Source organism: Ischnura elegans, chromosome 3, assembly GCF_921293095.1.
Source record: "Ischnura elegans chromosome 3, ioIscEleg1.1, whole genome shotgun sequence".
NCBI classification, from domain to species: Eukaryota; Metazoa; Arthropoda; class Insecta; order Odonata; family Coenagrionidae; genus Ischnura; species Ischnura elegans.
In genome coordinates, this window is record NC_060248.1 from 95035983 (window position 1) to 95052766 (window position 16784).

Consider the following 16784-nt stretch of genomic DNA (forward strand, 5'->3'; position numbering starts at 1 on the left):
TTCCGCCTGCTGCTAAGGTATTTTGGTCCAAATTTACCACCATTAAAAACTATTAATGCGCCAGAAAAGTTACGTATATGTCGACCCGTTCAGTGGCGAGTAGCCGGGTATAGATGGGGGCGCTCGTGCCCCCCCTTGCGGCCCCGCCCGTATTGCCAAACATTGCAGAACCAAAATTATAACTTTTTTATCATGAGATGGCATTTTCTTGTATACGTGTGAAATAAATTTAACTAGAATTTTCTTAAACTCTGCATGTGACTTGATTATCTTTTATTGCTATAAAAGTAAAGGCAACTCAAGATATCTTTTGCGCCCCCCCTCGAGTTTTTTCTGTATCCGCTACTGGTCCCGTTATTACAATTGGTCATATTATTCAGCAATATGGAGTGAAAAGTAACTGTGCTCCTAAACTGTCTAATATTACCATTTTTTATCGTATGGAATTCTTTAGTGGAATTTTATCATTCTCTTGAAGAAAGAATTTTCGAAAATCTTCGTTGTTGATTTTCCTTTCCTGATTTTGTGTTTCTCGTCCAACCTACTGTAAGTTGTTTAAAAGATAAATCCTCAGATTGAAACGACGTTCAGGGATTGTGTACAATCCTAATTCTTAATTTGGATGCGGAACGCTAATCAAATGATAATATTGACCTTAGCCGATATCAGGCACCGAATATGTTGTCGATCCGCTATTCGCTGCAACTCAATGATTAAGCCCATCTACTGAGAATCCCATGTAATGGCTGTGGAATCCACATGAGGACTCACGAGGGGAAGGTTTTTGTGAGATTAGGTGTTCAAAGTATATTCATAGTGACCCTTAGTTCGGAAACCACGTTATGAATGTACGAATGCTAATTTATTAAAAATATATACGTTAATAGCTACCAGTTTTCTAATTTTGGAACGGATTCTTAGATTATCTTTCCCTTGTTATCTCTCCTTTGATTTTCTGGTGATACACTTGCATTTAATATGGTTATTTTTATAAATTTCGCAGATTACGATAAAATCTTGAAGTTTGTGACTTGTTCAATTTAAGTGCACGCTCTCAAACCAAAACTAATATAAGGAGTCGTCACACGTGCCGACCCAGCGGATGTCGGCATCCATTTGGCCTTGCCTTTTTCATTCCTCTTCTCGCTTGGTCTGCATTTGCCGAATGAACCCCCCTGTTTGAGGGCTTACTCCATCCCTCGTCATCTTCCCTCCGCCATCTGATTGGAGCATAGGAGAGAAACGCAGCGCGCTGGCCGGGTCTTTATCCTTGCCGCGTTCCTTTACTTCGTCAATATTTTCCTTTTTACTGTCCTGAAGGCCGCTAAACACGGCGAATGATTTCATTCACATGATCATTAAGCATGATCATGCGCATGATCATTCACTGTGCATGACGGAACAATTCGCGAATGAACCTTCATGCGCATGATCATTCAGTGAAAATTAGAACATGTCCTATATTGCTCGCATGATCCTGTGAATGATCACGTGATCATTCAGCATGATCATTCGCATGATCATTCACCGTGTATAGCGGCCTTAAGAAACTTCCATCTTCAATCTTCTGGAAAGCAATCTCTCCCTGGGAAAGCCTGAAAAGCAACGCCGTTAACATTCTCATCAGTATTTTTTAGGGGGACCCATTTTTCCAATTCATCGGAGTCGTACAATTGTTAATAATGGGGATTAAATGGAAAAGATTTCTGCATGTTTTACGCAAAGAGCACAAACAAGAAAATAACTGTTTGTTTACTTGTGGCGGTGTGGGAGATCGATATTATAGAGAGTAGTTGGAGATATTTAGCATAAGTCACTGCAAGAGAGGTTCAAAATAATCTAAGGTTAAAAAAGTTGGGGGAGGTCTTCATGTCGTGCTACATTCCAAAACATGCTTTTTCACACTTCGCATGACCCTTTTCGACCAACGGAAGGCTTCCGTCGGGCAGGGTTTTGAAATTATTTTTACAAAAAATACTCTCCGATCTTTATTGTCTGGATATAGCGTTTTAAATTCCTCATTATATACAGGATTTTATGGCGATGCATCTTCAAGCCTGCGAATTTTGTTTATAGCAGTTGGTATATAGTTGGAATTATTAGCAAGTTATTGCAGTAATAGAAGTAAAGGCAAGTTAAACCCACTTACTTTGAACAACGGTCGTCTTAAACACTACGAAAAGTGTGAAATCATAAATAATGAGATTATGAAGATGTAAGTCTTTCGGGCTTGACGTCGCGAGGGCGACGGTTTCGTTTGAGAAGCACTCGGCTACTGAAGAGGAAACGGCTCTGCCTGTTCACTCGGCTTGAAGAAGCCGAATACAACCCCGGCGAAACCATCGTCCGAAGAAATGGACCAACGCGTGGTCCGGAAGATCTGGGCCATTACACACAACTACCCACGGAGGCAACTATTCGCATTTCTAGCCGGGTTATCTTCTCCATTCGGCCGGCGTTTCGGAATCCGAGTCGCGTTCCATCATCAGCTGGCCCATCAGCCCTGATGATGAAGCGCGATTTGGGTTCCGAAGCGTCTGCCGAATGAGGAGAGGTTACGCGGCTAGAAGCCCGAATAGCCTTTTTTTTACTATTTTCCCTGGAAAAGCATGAGATCAAACTTCTATTTAAGAATATTAAGATTGAATTATTTACACACTGTACCTTTATTTTGCCATTTAACATCGATTGGTGATGCGTGTATAGATCGTATATGATGGAAAACATTTTATTTTTAAGCGTAGGCGAAAAATGTGTTTGTTTGTTGCGAATCACGCAGTCGCGAACTTACCCTCTTTAATACTTCTGGTCCGAAACAAGCGAAGGAAAGTAGATGGAAGGACTGCGGTTTCGGCCGTGGAAGAGGGAGGAATCGAGAAGCAAGTTGAGTGCCCTGTGCCATGAGAAAGGAATTGGGAAATGGCGGGTGGAGATAGGATAGTCCCTGGAGGGACTCAGGTGCTGGGAATAAGAGAAGGAAGAGGTTGAGCGGGGCGGGGCTCCCGAAGACGAGCGAGGAAGGTTACGGCGGTTTTCGAGGCTTCTGCGGTGATTCTGGGAAGTTGATTCTAGTAAAGGGATAGATGGGAGAGGAAACACTGGCCTTAAAATGAACCCGGTGAAAAGGGAACTGAAAGTGAAGTATCGTTTCCTATCGCTAAACTATTTATTAGCTTCAATCATGTCACTGTTGGAATACGCTTATAGAATATAATTCGCTGTTAGAATATACTTCTGCATTGTTCTTTGTATGCCTCCATAGGGTAATTTTATCCTCGAATGGTTTTAAACCAGCCTTAAGTGATATCGAATCCTATCCGCTAAACATTTTCAGTGACTATATTTTTGCGTAGAATTATAACCCACCGGTCTTTTTTATTTCTCATTGGTTTTATGACCATGGAAGCATTGAGAATTTGATCAATTTAAAACCCACGTATTCTAACAAATTTCTAGTTAGATTAGCATTCTGTTAGCAGAAGTGAGTGGATCGCTGAATCAGAATTATCATCCGATTATTTATCATTGATGATGATGGAATTTCGGTGATAACTGTTGTATTCTTTTATCTTCCTCGGTGGGGATAAATTATTGTATCTACTTCTCCGTTATGAAATCAATTACCTCTAAATTTAGTCTCATGACCCAAACTTACTTATCTTGTCATTAAATGATATTTCGTGAAATGAATGATTAATCCCGTGCCCTGTCGGTGGGTTGCGTTGAAACTCAAAGATTAAATCCGTATATAATGATGGGCCTTCTGTCTGTGGTTACCAGCTTAATTCATGCAATAAATTTGTAATTGCCATTATGGCTTAATATGACCCATGCCTGTCTTCGCTCCACTCCCTTCGACGCAGCAATTAAGGCTGCTTCGTATTGCTACTATAATTATTATTTGATATTTCCCTGGCTCTTCCTTATGAAGTCGAGGGATGTCGGGTACAATTCAAAACTGTTTTTGAATGATATTTTTGAGAGAGGTGAAATTGTTTTAAATAGCATGCTAGAGACTTGTCTGGGGTTCGGTAGTCATTGAGCTATTTGGTTTTCAGTTTTAAGTGAAGGAAGGAGCAGTATTATTTCAGTGAAAATGTAAGCTTTTGGGAAGAGGAAGAAAGGACATGCGTTGACCACTGGGTTCATGATAAAACCCGTATAACGATGAGTTTTTCCAAATAATCTGCATAAATTCGATGTATGAGTTGTAAATGGTGGCGTTTTATCGTTCTATTGCTGAGTTTGATGAACTCCCTCTAATGCGTTACTATCCGTACGATGTGGATGGCTATCTCTTACATGGCCATATGGAAGTCAAGAACGTATTTGAGTTTTTATTACGGAATGTATGATCTTATGTTGAACCTGTCTTCCGTAGAAAAAAATTCTGTTCCTATCAGATAGCCATCATTTTATCTCGGTTCCTGATGAAATTGCTGAAGTAGGTGAAGGGTTGCTGCTGGGTAGATGTTAACTTTAGAATATTAGTACCATAGAGTTTATATTTAGTGTAGTGTATGTATGATCTGTACAATCAAGTGATTACACTTAATGACGTCATGCCAAGTACAATCTACAAATAAGTGCACTGTGTATAACAGTCAGCGTGGCCGAGCGGTATAAGGCCCTGTTTTTAGGCACCAGTCCGAAAGGGCGTGGGTTCAAATCCCACCGCTGGGAATTATTTTGTTCAGAATATTCCGTGGAAGTTGATTTCTCCCATTAAGGAGGGTAGATGTCCTTCTTCTCCCGCATACTACTCCAAAGGTCTTTGTCCTTCAGGTACCATGAGGCTTTACCTGGTACCATTCTCAGTTCTGCATCTAGTCACGTCACGCTTTTATAAATTAATTTAAGGTATATGAGGAAATATTTAGCGCTTTACCGAATAATAGACTGCGTGAAGAGTTCTCGAGGTCGCCACCGGATCAAGAACTCCATTACTGCCGACGTTTCGATGTCCGCCTCGGCCATCGTCTTCAGGGCTATGAATGAGTTTCATTCATGAATAGGTTATGAATGAGCTTTGACATAGCCTTGAGGGCGATGGCAGAGTCAGACATCGAAACGTCGGCAGTAATGCAGTTCCTGATCCGGTGGCGACCCCGAGAACTCTTCACGCAGTCTATCATTCAGAAAAGCACTAAATCTTTCTTCATATACCTTTCATTAATTTCCGGAACGTCGGAAGCAATGCAGATTCTGATCCGGTGGCGATCCGAGTCATTTTCAACGTCATTTTCAAGTTGCTGAATACCTGCAAGGTACCAGTGTGTGTGCGTATACAGATAGAAAATTCTATGGTCGAGACAGCGTGTGGTGAAGGACTGGTACATAGGGGACCCATAATAGCTAGCCAGGTACCAATGAGGTAACTTAACGAAACACGGAAGCATGGTAAACCTTTTGTGCATCTTGGAAAAGGCTTTGAACGGTGGACACTTGGGTCAGTATGGTTTTATTTGAGTGCGGATCAGTACTAATGCTCCTGTTTTACTGTCAGTATGTCTTTTCTATTCTTGAAGTTGCTAAAATGATCCTTTCGGTCCCGTTTTTGTTAAAATTGGTCGCTATCTCCGTTTACATGCCAGAAGATTTTCCTACATGACTTTTTAAATGGTCGTCTTTAAGCCCCACCTTCAAATATCTCCACCCAGACCGTGAAGCCCACCGTCGACCCTTAGCCCGAGGGTTGGATGCCTTCGCAGAAGTAGTGGGGTCTCGGAAGCGACCTTGTGGAATGCCTTCCTCTTCTTTGGCCGAGGAAGACAAAGAGGAGTGTTTTTCTTCATGGCCGATGAAAGCCCGCCTTGTCCTCATTTTTTTCATCGGTCGTGCCCAGGTACCCATTGTCTCTCGAACCACCAAGTACGTTTTATGCTTTGAGGTGTGAGGAAATCGACCAGGAAAAGGTCAAAGAACTTTATGAAATAGATTGATAGTGGACAGAGAAACGGCGAAATTATTTAAAAAAATGATCCTCTTCTTAATAGCATTGTTGCTTTGAGAGACACCCTGGTCGTTAGAAATAATAAGAAAGACGACATTCCAATTCAATGATCACTCCTGCCTGCTCCCATCCCCATGTAGCATTTTTATCCAGTTAACCTTACCCCTTATTCTATCCACGAACCCTATTCTCACCTTCGCCAATCCAGCACCCCATTCTTCCCTTTCCCACGGTTACCAGTATCCCTTCACTCCTCACTACTTGGTCTCATTTCAATCCTTTGTCCACTCGTTATCTTCTCAAGCCATTGAAGACAAATATTTATTGCGCACATACAAGCTGGTGCGGAAAATGTGAAAACTCCTACAAAATAAGGGTTGAACCGCCTCCAGAACTCTTATTTTTTATGACTTATTTCTCAATAAGCGACAGAAAACGCAAGTAAGAAAGTATTAAATAACAAAAATATTTGTGTCCTAAATTATCACCTAGAAAATTATTGGTGGACTAAACGTTCTATTTATTTAAGGAAGAAACGTCTTTCATGATAAAACACGGAAATCTGACTATCGAACATTGTGGCCGGAAAGTCAAAGTTTTCCTGGTACTCTGGAAAACCGGGAAAGTCAAGGAAAGCTGTGGAATTTCAATTCTTGAATAGTCATACCAAATGGTCGGAGAAAATCGTATTTTCTCTTAAATTAAGTGGTGATTTTTCCTTATTCTCTGATTCATAATTGCCGTAGTTTTCAGGACGCCTTTTTCCGAAGATTTCATTCTGGTGGTTTTCTGTAACTATTAATGCTTATTTCTATCCATGAGTTTACAGAATTTGTTCGGTTATTATTATTCTTCAATTAATCGCACTTTTATCTCGCGTAGGTATGAGTATATATTGAGATATTTGATAGCAAAAATAGGTTGGAAAAATCAGGGAATTACTGCTTGTTTTTTAAGTACGTACCTATCATAAAATCAAAAATGGAAAGTGTATTTACTTATTCCTGTACTACTAAAAACATTATCATTGGCCTTTTACATCGATTTTTGTAACTTCAAAATCAAATGTACACGGCCATCCATTCCCTGGATTCGAACCCTCGGCCTCTTTATGTGGCAGGCAAGGACTTTACCCCGCCCCTACCTAAGCTAGAAATCTAAATATAATTGAAGCTAATTTAGTGGAAAGTGAATACGGGTGGACCTATGACGCTTCCCTGCATGACTTCCCCGCGTATGGACGTCTCTAACGGTTTTTAAAGGGAGTGTCTTGGGAGGGTAGGGAGGTAAAGGTGCTTGTGGGAATGTCGAGGAAGAGGGTTAGATGTTTTGGGCGCGAGGAATGCCTTTGTTGTTTTTTCGGAGGGGCGCATCGCTCCCGCAAAACACAGCCTCTGTCGCATACCACGGCCCGTCCTTTTAAGCCCTCCCCGCTCCGGTCCACTTTCGCTGCTTTCCGCGCGCTAAATGTCTACCTCCCCTCCTCCTCGCTATGCATCATCGTTTCAGGGGCCTTCCTGTCGTGCGACGGCGGCGCCAATTCCCGCTTCGACGTTGACGGCTCTCCTTCGCTTGTTGTTTCCGCTAAATTTAGCGACCATCGCTTGCTCCTCCGCGAGCGTGAGGGGTACCAGGAAAGACCTGTTTTCAGAGCTACTTTCGGCTCAAAAACCTTGATGTCTCGAGGTTGAACCTTAATATGTACCCGGTTCCAAAACGGCTCATTGAACCTCCTAAGTCACGTGAATCATATTTAAGATAATTTTGAGTTCATTTGATTACGTATTATGATTTTTCAAAGTCCAAATTGTTGGCAAAATGTCGACCGTAGAAAAAAAACACTCCATAATGATTATCTCCAATAACTTCTTCTTTTACAGGACTTTAATTCATGGGGGGAGTTTTGGGGGAACAGGGGAGCATGGTATTTTTCCTTAGATGGTAATTTCCCCGAAAAAAGTCGGAAACCTGTACATTTAAGTACAATTAAAACAAAAATATCGAAAGTTTAAATAAATGTTAGTCTTAGTATAGAGAATGCCGTTTTCAGAGGCTTATTTAAACGAATATTCCAGGGGAGTCGCTCGGACCCACGGTTTCACTGTGGTGTATTCCACACCCCCCCAAACCACCGGCAGGATTGCTGACCCCCCAACCAACTAACTCCTGGCGTCTTTTGTTAAGCCTGAAAAACCGGTTTCGCCAAATTATAGTGTTTATGCTGAAAGACAGGTACACAGGAAGAAGGGCAAGGGATGGCCCCGAATCAGTTACATAGGGCAGGTTATAAAGAATGTAAAAGAGAAGAAATACGTCGCTATGAAAAGGCTAGCTATGAAAGGGAGAGAGAAATAGAGCTGGGTGAAACGAGTCTTAGGGTTGTTGACTTAGGGTTGTTGAGATGATGAGTTGATGCCGTAACTTTGCGAAAATTGAATATTTAAATCCCCATGTAAGACGCAAAGTTGTTATTAATTGCTGCAATCTTGCAAATCTTCTTATTAGTAACGCCTAAAACCATTAATTTCAAATCCCATATCGTTTCATCGCGCTGTTTCCGGGTTCCTCTGGCTTTGACGACTTGAAGACGAACGTTTGAAATATGCGAAAATTAGGTAGAATTATTATCATTACTTTTTTCGGTATTTTACTAAGTTTTTTTTATTTTTATTTATAGTAAGGCTTGAGTTTTTACGTATGTGGAACTACTTTTATTGGTCATTGTCACGTTTTGCCCCATGGTGTTAAAAAAAATGGAATAATTTTTACTCTGATGCCATACCATTTTTTTAAAACTAGTAATTAAAATAATTCCACTGTGTATAATCTACAAAAACATACTCGTAGGGAATTGCAAGTTTCTTGGAACTTCAATGAATCTGATGGAGTTATTAAGACTCAAAGTCGAGTCTACAAGATTTCTCAGGGAACCGTAGACCTCACTTTCGTGGCGGGTCCTCTCTTTAGTTGCGGGTTATCTTTTTTTTCTTTTCCATCTCTTGTCGAAAGAATAATGGATTCGTGTACTCACGATGATTTAGGTTTTGTCATCTCACCCTGAATGCCCGTACTCGAAGCCCACCATATTGCCTGAGATTCTATTAACTCAGACTGGGTTTCTTTTCTTTTCTGTACCTGTGATGTTTTAAAGAATGCTCTCACATTATGCCCTAGATAGCATCACCGTAGAATTGTTTCAAAGATTATTTCACTTTTGCTGCCCGACGTAAAATTGAATGGCCCAGTACGCTTACTGTTTCAATATTTTTTTTCTTCTAGTTTTTACTTAAAATTTCTGAAAAGAATATTGACTGCAAATTCATTTTCGATTTTTTTTTATTTTTGCTGTGGGTGGCTCGGCCGGGGGAAGCTGGAGTTCGACACATTTTAATCAAACGGAAATTTGCAATGCACTACGCCCCAACTCTAGGTCTGAATCCTGCGGTACGACAGGATGTTTGTGGATTGTAAATTGAATATGAGATTAGGTGTGTATGCTCGTGTTATCAAGAATTTAAATTTCGTGCTCCCATATCCCAAATGGATTCTAAGCTTGACCTAGCATAGGCTATATAGGGCGAACCTATCATCGAATAACGACCGATCTTCATTCGCTTATTACATTTGGGAGTGCAATTTTTCCCCTCTTAATTTTCGTTTGTGAATGAATAATGAAACCATGTCCATCCACCTTATTCGTATTCGTATCGCGAGGTGTAATCGATCTTCACGTTTAATTTGCTGCTTGGTAATCCAGGGAACTCGGCAAAAACCATCCAGATAGCGGCCCCCATTAATAACAGGCTCCCGCCTTACGGGTGCAATGTTGTAAATTTATGACTTGGTTGTCAGATGAGGAGCAAAATCTTTGATTTAATACCTTTCTCTTGCCCACAAACGTTATCCCGCATCTACTCGCCCTTATACGTAGCTACACTCTCGCTGCATGAGCTTGCAAGTCCCGGCAATTGTCGGAGAATCACGTAGGCGTATTGAAATGCAAATTACCTCCCAACCACACGCATGACAATGAAGCTGGAGTGGAGAACAATTATGTTTTCTGAGAAACTATTCATTTGTTCGATTGTCACGATGCAAGCGTAGCATAGGAATCTGATACTTCGAACCTTTGACCAGGAATGCTTCAACATGAATTCGACGTCCGTCAATGTATTCATTATTACGTTACTCCTAACCTAAATTCATTAGGAATGAAAAACGTGCCCTGCCCGTGTAAACCGATTTTGGTAAATGTCACGTTGCCAGGGAAACATTCGTTTAAATTATTTCACCTTTACTTAAACTGAAAATATATGTTTTTTCGAGCCAAGAATATTGTTACTTATGGCTGCATGAATTTAAATACACGCTTTCTAAAAGACTTATTTTCCTTAGGAATGAGAGATTTTAAAAACACATGAACATTTCTGGCGAGGCTTGATTGACGACCTCGTATAGGAAAACTCATGTCTAACATTTTTAACAAAAACAAAGTGCAACTAATGTACTGATAAGTATTAATGAAAATAATTGTTTAATTTGATTTTCATAAGTAGAAATTCAGATTTTATAAGTAAAAAAAAAAGATTTTTCTGGTCAAACGTCATACATGCTTAATCCAAAAATGATCGCGTCAGTCAGATAAGGTTTATCAATCTCAAATGGCGTCAGAAATAGTAGTTTTTGCGGACGTTAATATTTTTTATTGTTTGTTATTGCTGGTTATTTTATTTTAATAGTGTTAAAATTTTAAATATTTTATGCCATCTTCGCTACTATACTGATTGTGAGCTAAATATTAGTCTTATCTACCTCATATGTTGCTGGGATGCCCTATAAGACTTCTAAGACTATTCACCTTGTGAAATTCTTCTAAGGAAATTCTAAGACTGTGCTCTGTGTACCTTGTGAAATAAAATATAAATAAATGGGAAGTAAAAGTCTATACGATTGTATTGTTCCACAATTGTGAGAGAAGTTGGAAGAAGTATGAAAATAGTGTCTATTCTTTCGGCGGTTTAACGGAGTCACATCGGTCCCTGGGTACTTTTCTGGCTACTTTGCTACATTCCTTTAATTTGTCGTAGTGAAGAGCTCAGTTTTATGTTACCCAGCATTTTTGGCTGTGGCCTAAAAGACTGTGTCGTGATGCGTGCAATTCGATCGTCTAGTAGTGGCATACCTCTTCTAAGATATAAGGTCATGTTACGTTTTGGCACGAACAAGATACCCTTGTGATTTTAATTGGTTTTACTGGCTCTGGGATGTAATCAAGAAGATATCGGTGCGGTCAAAGAGAGTGAATTATATGAAGGTTATTTTTCAGGGAAGATAAGTGAAGTGGGAGGGAACTTGCTAGTGTCAGGTACTACACTGTGCACACACAATTATTTCCTATTGTAAGGCTCTATCTCTTTTTTCTCGCATAGTTATTTCTTTTCTCCTCCATGTCGATGGTCTCTTGTTTAGCATTCCTTTTATGTTTCACAGTTTTTACACAACTAGAATGAAAAGCTCAAGTAACTTGCGCGTGAATCCAGATATTCACTCGCTAAGCCCAGAAAAAAGGCGTATTTTTAGCAAAAAATATCCATATTTTTAAATACATTTTTTTGGCTCGGAAATACATTTTTGCCTCAGCCATAATATTTTTGTTTCAAATTCGCACGCTCACGTTATCTACGCTTCTTATTTTTCCCATGCGAGGTCCAATTAATCTTCGGAATTAATTTCAGCCAAGCAAAGTCTATTCTTGGTGAGATGCCTGGTGCGCCCATACCTTGCGTCGTTAAGCCACCTCGAGAACCCGCGCGCGTCTCGCGACAATAAATGATAATCAATCAGCACCCCTTCGGAAGTCAATCCCCACACCTCTACAGCTACCTCGCTACACGCCATCCGCCCTCACCCTCAAGAATTCTCCTCATCGGTGAACGCCACCACTGTCACTTACCCGCACTTCCCTTTGTTCTTCACCCTTATCTCATCCCTCCGTATTCTTTTATTTTCAGGCGTCTTTTCCCCTCCCTCGCCTCCTGCATCACCCAGCCCCAATAAAGGCATTCTTTCCCTCCCAGATCCTCCTTGCCCTCGTCCTACTTCCCTTTGACGACGACTATTCATTTTCCCTTTCAGAAATCCATCGTTCCAAATTGTTTCCTCTTTTATGTAGATAGCTTTTACAGGTTCCGATTTGTTCTGTAGATGAAATACTAGCCTACAACGAGTACGGTACGGGCTTGGGTCCTGGTCCAGTAGTCGGGTCTAGTTATCTATTAGTACGTGCGTAATTAGTGGGATGCACTGTATAAAAAACTAGCTAAATGAGTTAAATGTCATTGCATAGCGTTTGCGGCAAGGGGACCCTTTTAAACCCACGCAAGCGTGAATTGATTCATTCGCAATCTAGTCAAAAATTAAAGGAAAAAAGAAAATAGCCCTCGCGCGATTGTTTTATAATTCTGAAATAAACATTTCTATAATTAATATTATATATTATTTACTAATACGTTCTGTTATTGGTTAAATATTAAGTAGTTAGTGATTCGTTCGGATAGCCATGGCACTTAGACCACGAGGCCAGTAGGTAAGTTGCCCCTCTTGTCTTTTAAATATGTAAATGATTTTGTTGCTTCAAGTGTGTGCCAGTTTGCGGTTGTGTATATTTTTTGTTATGTGACTGGTCTGTTAAGTAAACCATTATTTTTTGATCGAACGTGAGTAAACGACGGTTGATTATGTAATGCAGCTTACAAGTTATGTGTGTACCATACACCTTGCTAACCAATTTTTCTGTATAATATTTTTTTGTATTTTTATATTTTTTGTTTAATATTGTATAACTATGTACTTGTTCCATTTTTTACATAAACTACTCAGCGTTTATGTAATTTCTCCTTTTTCTCTCTTGAGTCATGGTGTCTTCAAATCAATTGTAAATATTCTTTTTCTAACCAAGGATTATTCTATTATTTACAGGTGAGAAACCTGATTTTTGCCCCGCTAATCGTTCTGCGAGCCCTTTCTAGAGCCCATTTATGTGGTGAGTGCCAACATTTTTTAATTCCTTAGAATATTTTTGGTACCTCAACTGTTCAATTTGTGTTCTTATTAAAATTATTATTAAAGTATTCTACCGATTAAGGTAGGTTTCCATGGAGTACTGAAGAAGGATTGTGGAAACTCCCCTTCCATCAGCTATTAAAATAATTGCTCATTATTTCGCGACCTCACAATCGGTGCATAATCGTAGGATGGTTGTGTATTTTATTTGGGAATTAAATTCTTTCTCCGCGAGGTTTTCAATATTTATCTCACACTGTTAGTGATTTCATTGCTTCATGTTGAAATAACGACATTTTGTCCCGGGGCTTATAGACACTCCACTTGTTTGGAATTTCGTTTTTAACATATTACTCTAGGGAGACTTGTTAGTTGCCTGGAGCGCGGACTTAGACGGAATGAAAGAGGATTATATATCAGGTGTTCGAGGTGTGGGCTTGGGAATGTGGGTGTATATATGGCAGAATAATAGGGAAACTTCGAGTGTAAGAGCGCGAACGTGGAAGTTTTCTACAGAGCAGGATAGGAATGAAACTTTATAGAGGAGGTAAGTATGATCTGGATGTATGTATTTATGGATGTATAAGTATGATAAGGGTGAGATTAGGTAAGATCTTAGATAAAGAGAAAAATGAGGCAAAGTTTAGGCGCGAACTGAGGAACCAGCGGATGCTGGTTATGGTGGCAAGAATGTTGGCTCACCATCCCGGGGGCCGAGTTCAAATATCAGGGGTTGCGGAGGTTTTGCAGACTCTGCCCGATCCTTTTGTACTGCCCGACGCCTCGAGTACATTGTGTAAAGCACTTCAAATACATCAATGCGTCCGTGGGATGGGACTTCAAGTGGTAGCCCCCTCGGCGACTTTCGTTAAGATCAGACTAATGCCGACGCAGGGTTTTTCCTCACGTTCTACTACCGCTTTGCTATATTTTCATATGATGCTAATCACATAAGCTGGTGGTCGCCTCCTCCAAGTGCATTATTACCTACCTACACAATTAATTGAATACTGAACAAAATATAATATATTAAGTTAGGTAGGTTCGGAGTTGAACATTTTCTGGCGAAAATATAGTTTTAGACTTCAAGTTTAACATGTTTTGGTGGAATTGTATATTTTGATGAGCAATTATATTCAAATGGAAATAAAATGAGGGAAAATCTGTGGCCTGTACACACTATCCAATTTGTGCAATGGTCATCGAGGTAAGATGACGTGTACTATCTCCACGAGCGATGTGGAAAAAAAGTATTCAAGCCATGAATAGCTGTGGAATAATATGGCCATATGTGCATTAAGGTTATGCTTGAAAGAAATTGCTCTCTAAATGTTCCCATAAACAACTGAATGTGCCGTGTAGCCTACTTATCTAAATGAAAAGACACATTTTGCACAATTTGTGCGATAATCTTAATTAATTGATAATTGCCCGACGGTTCATTTCGTTGCTTGATTGCCCAGAAATATTACTCACTTAACGACTAGAGTTATGGAGAGTCGGAACAACTTCGAAAATGATATTTTGAAACGTATTTCACACATAACCTGTCTCAGGGCGCTGAAATACCGCGCTGTTATCATTGCCTATCGGATGAAGCTTCACGTTCGCCGCAAATTAATGTGGTGGTAACACTGTGTACTTAAACCTATTCCTATCTCGGCAAAGATACGTTTCTCCTTTTTGGTGAAAGTGAAATGCGATCTCTAAGCGTGAGCGTCGTTATTTACTACTTATTTCCATGGTAAACATTCCCTGGTTACTGTTCTCGCCTCGTGGTTATGAATCTACTTACACTTTCCGTCCCCATTTAGCCAATGAGGAGTCGTGTTCTACCTCTCGGGGGTAAATGGGGAATCTTCTAATTAGGTATAATGCCATGGGCTCTGCTCGGTGCTCATGCGCGGTAAGTGATCCCCTGCTCGGCTCAATTTACAGTTTTGCTCGGTGCTTTGCGTTCCGTTTTCCGCGTAGATGACTCATTCAGGCGCTCACAGCTCCAACAGTACCGCTGCCGAGATATGAATTTATTGCCCTACTAGTAAGTGCTAGTAAGAGCTAAGTTTCAAGGTGGCTAGACCGTTTTCTTTTGATCCCTTTTAGGTTTACGAGAAACATCTCAAACGTATATTATTTGATAAGTATCTAAGGATAAAAAGGATAAATGAATGCTATCTTCCGATTAGTTTCATAGATATTTAGGGCAATTTTTTTATCCATTATTTTCTATTAGGCTGGATACTTTTTATTATTAACGAGTTATTTGGTTTGTTATTGTTCCTCAATGGGCAATATGAGTTGAAAGGCTACCAAGATATATCAATGATTTTTCCTGTCTGCAATCATCGAAAAACCGTTGAATCATTGTTTTTTTTTAATTTCCCATAATGTTGATTGATTTAATGATGGGTTGGGTATGCCCTAATTCTTCACCCGGTATTGGAACAGGGCATCCTTTTTTCCGTTTTTGGTCACCCTTAGTATAGACAGCCTCGCACTTGTTTTTCATTATAACGGAATAGTTTTGGTTTCGAAAGATCTAGTCTTCCTCCAGTAAACACATTCTCTAATACTTAATTTACAGCGACATAGATTCTATTGGGCGAAATCACGGAAATAATTACGATATAGGCATAAATAAAAGGTATTAAGGCGAAAAATTATTAAATTTGATAAATATGAGAGCATCTACATCGTCGCGACTTAATATCAAAAGTAAAAATTTTCGACCGTGACAGGATTCGAACCTGCAATCTTCGGATCCGAAGTCCGACGCCTTATCCGTTAGGCCACACGGTCATGAGAAGGAGAAGCGGAGTTTCGCCGCGTGACTCGGTGTCGCTCTTCGGGCTAGCAATATTTCCCCTCCATCGACCATGTCCCTCGTTCTTCCCCGCGTTCTTCCTTCGCAAGATATTTCCAGAATTCTCATTTCTTATTTGTGACACTGAGCAGTTCCCACGATTAGCATAAATAAGAGAGCACTTTTAAAGCTGGCCACGAGTATGAGTACGGTAACAGTAAGGTATTTCGTAAATAGACGATGCAATAAGTCATCGGCAATTCCCAGTCTAGCCATCAATGATAATTTGTGACAATAAATAAACAATTTTTAGGAATATTAGTACTCTCGATGCCTAATTTATGTATTAACTTATTATTACATTTCACTGCATTATGATGTATAATGCGACATCAGTTTAACCATAAAAGAAAAAACTTCACAGTAAAGCCTAAATTGCACTCACTACAGTTGGTCAAGTTTGAGTAGACCAGTGAGTATCTTTGAACATATTCAAGGTCAATTATCGTCTCCTTTTAAGATTGGATCCGCAAATCTTCACCCGCTAACATCTTTGGGCTTCCGACATTTCGAGTATCGAATTGCTTATTTTCAACGGGTTACGTTTCCTTTTCCTCTGTTAATTAGCAAATGAAGGGGTCGGATGAAATGCCCGCGGGCCGCATGCTGCCCCCGAGATCATGCTGTCAGCAAAGCAATGGGGAACATGCACAATTTTTTATAACCAGATGAATCGGAAGACCACTATCTAAAATGGATTTGGTAAAAATTTCACAGGTGACCTGTGGTTTTTTACTGAGATATCACTCTTTAAAAATAATTCTTTCTCGGCAGCCTGAAAACACTGCGTCATGGGGCAATGGACGCGTGACGTCACAGAACGATATCGCTAGAGACCATTGTTTATATTTTGACAAGAAAGTAAGTGGATGAATGATGGAACGGCATTTCGAGTAAATTATTGCT

General features: G+C 40.0%; 1 protein-coding gene and 1 non-coding gene across 3 annotated transcripts in view; one reads left to right on the forward strand and one right to left on the reverse strand.

Annotated features, from left to right (window-relative positions):
- LOC124156166 (alpha-1,6-mannosyl-glycoprotein 2-beta-N-acetylglucosaminyltransferase) overlaps window positions 1-16784 on the forward strand; it is a 757523-nt gene that overhangs the window by 253379 nt on the left and 487360 nt on the right. The gene's annotated exons all lie outside the window — the stretch shown is intronic.
- On the reverse strand, window positions 15742-15814 carry Trnar-ucg. The gene has a single exon. It is a non-coding gene; the product is annotated as a tRNA-Arg (tRNA).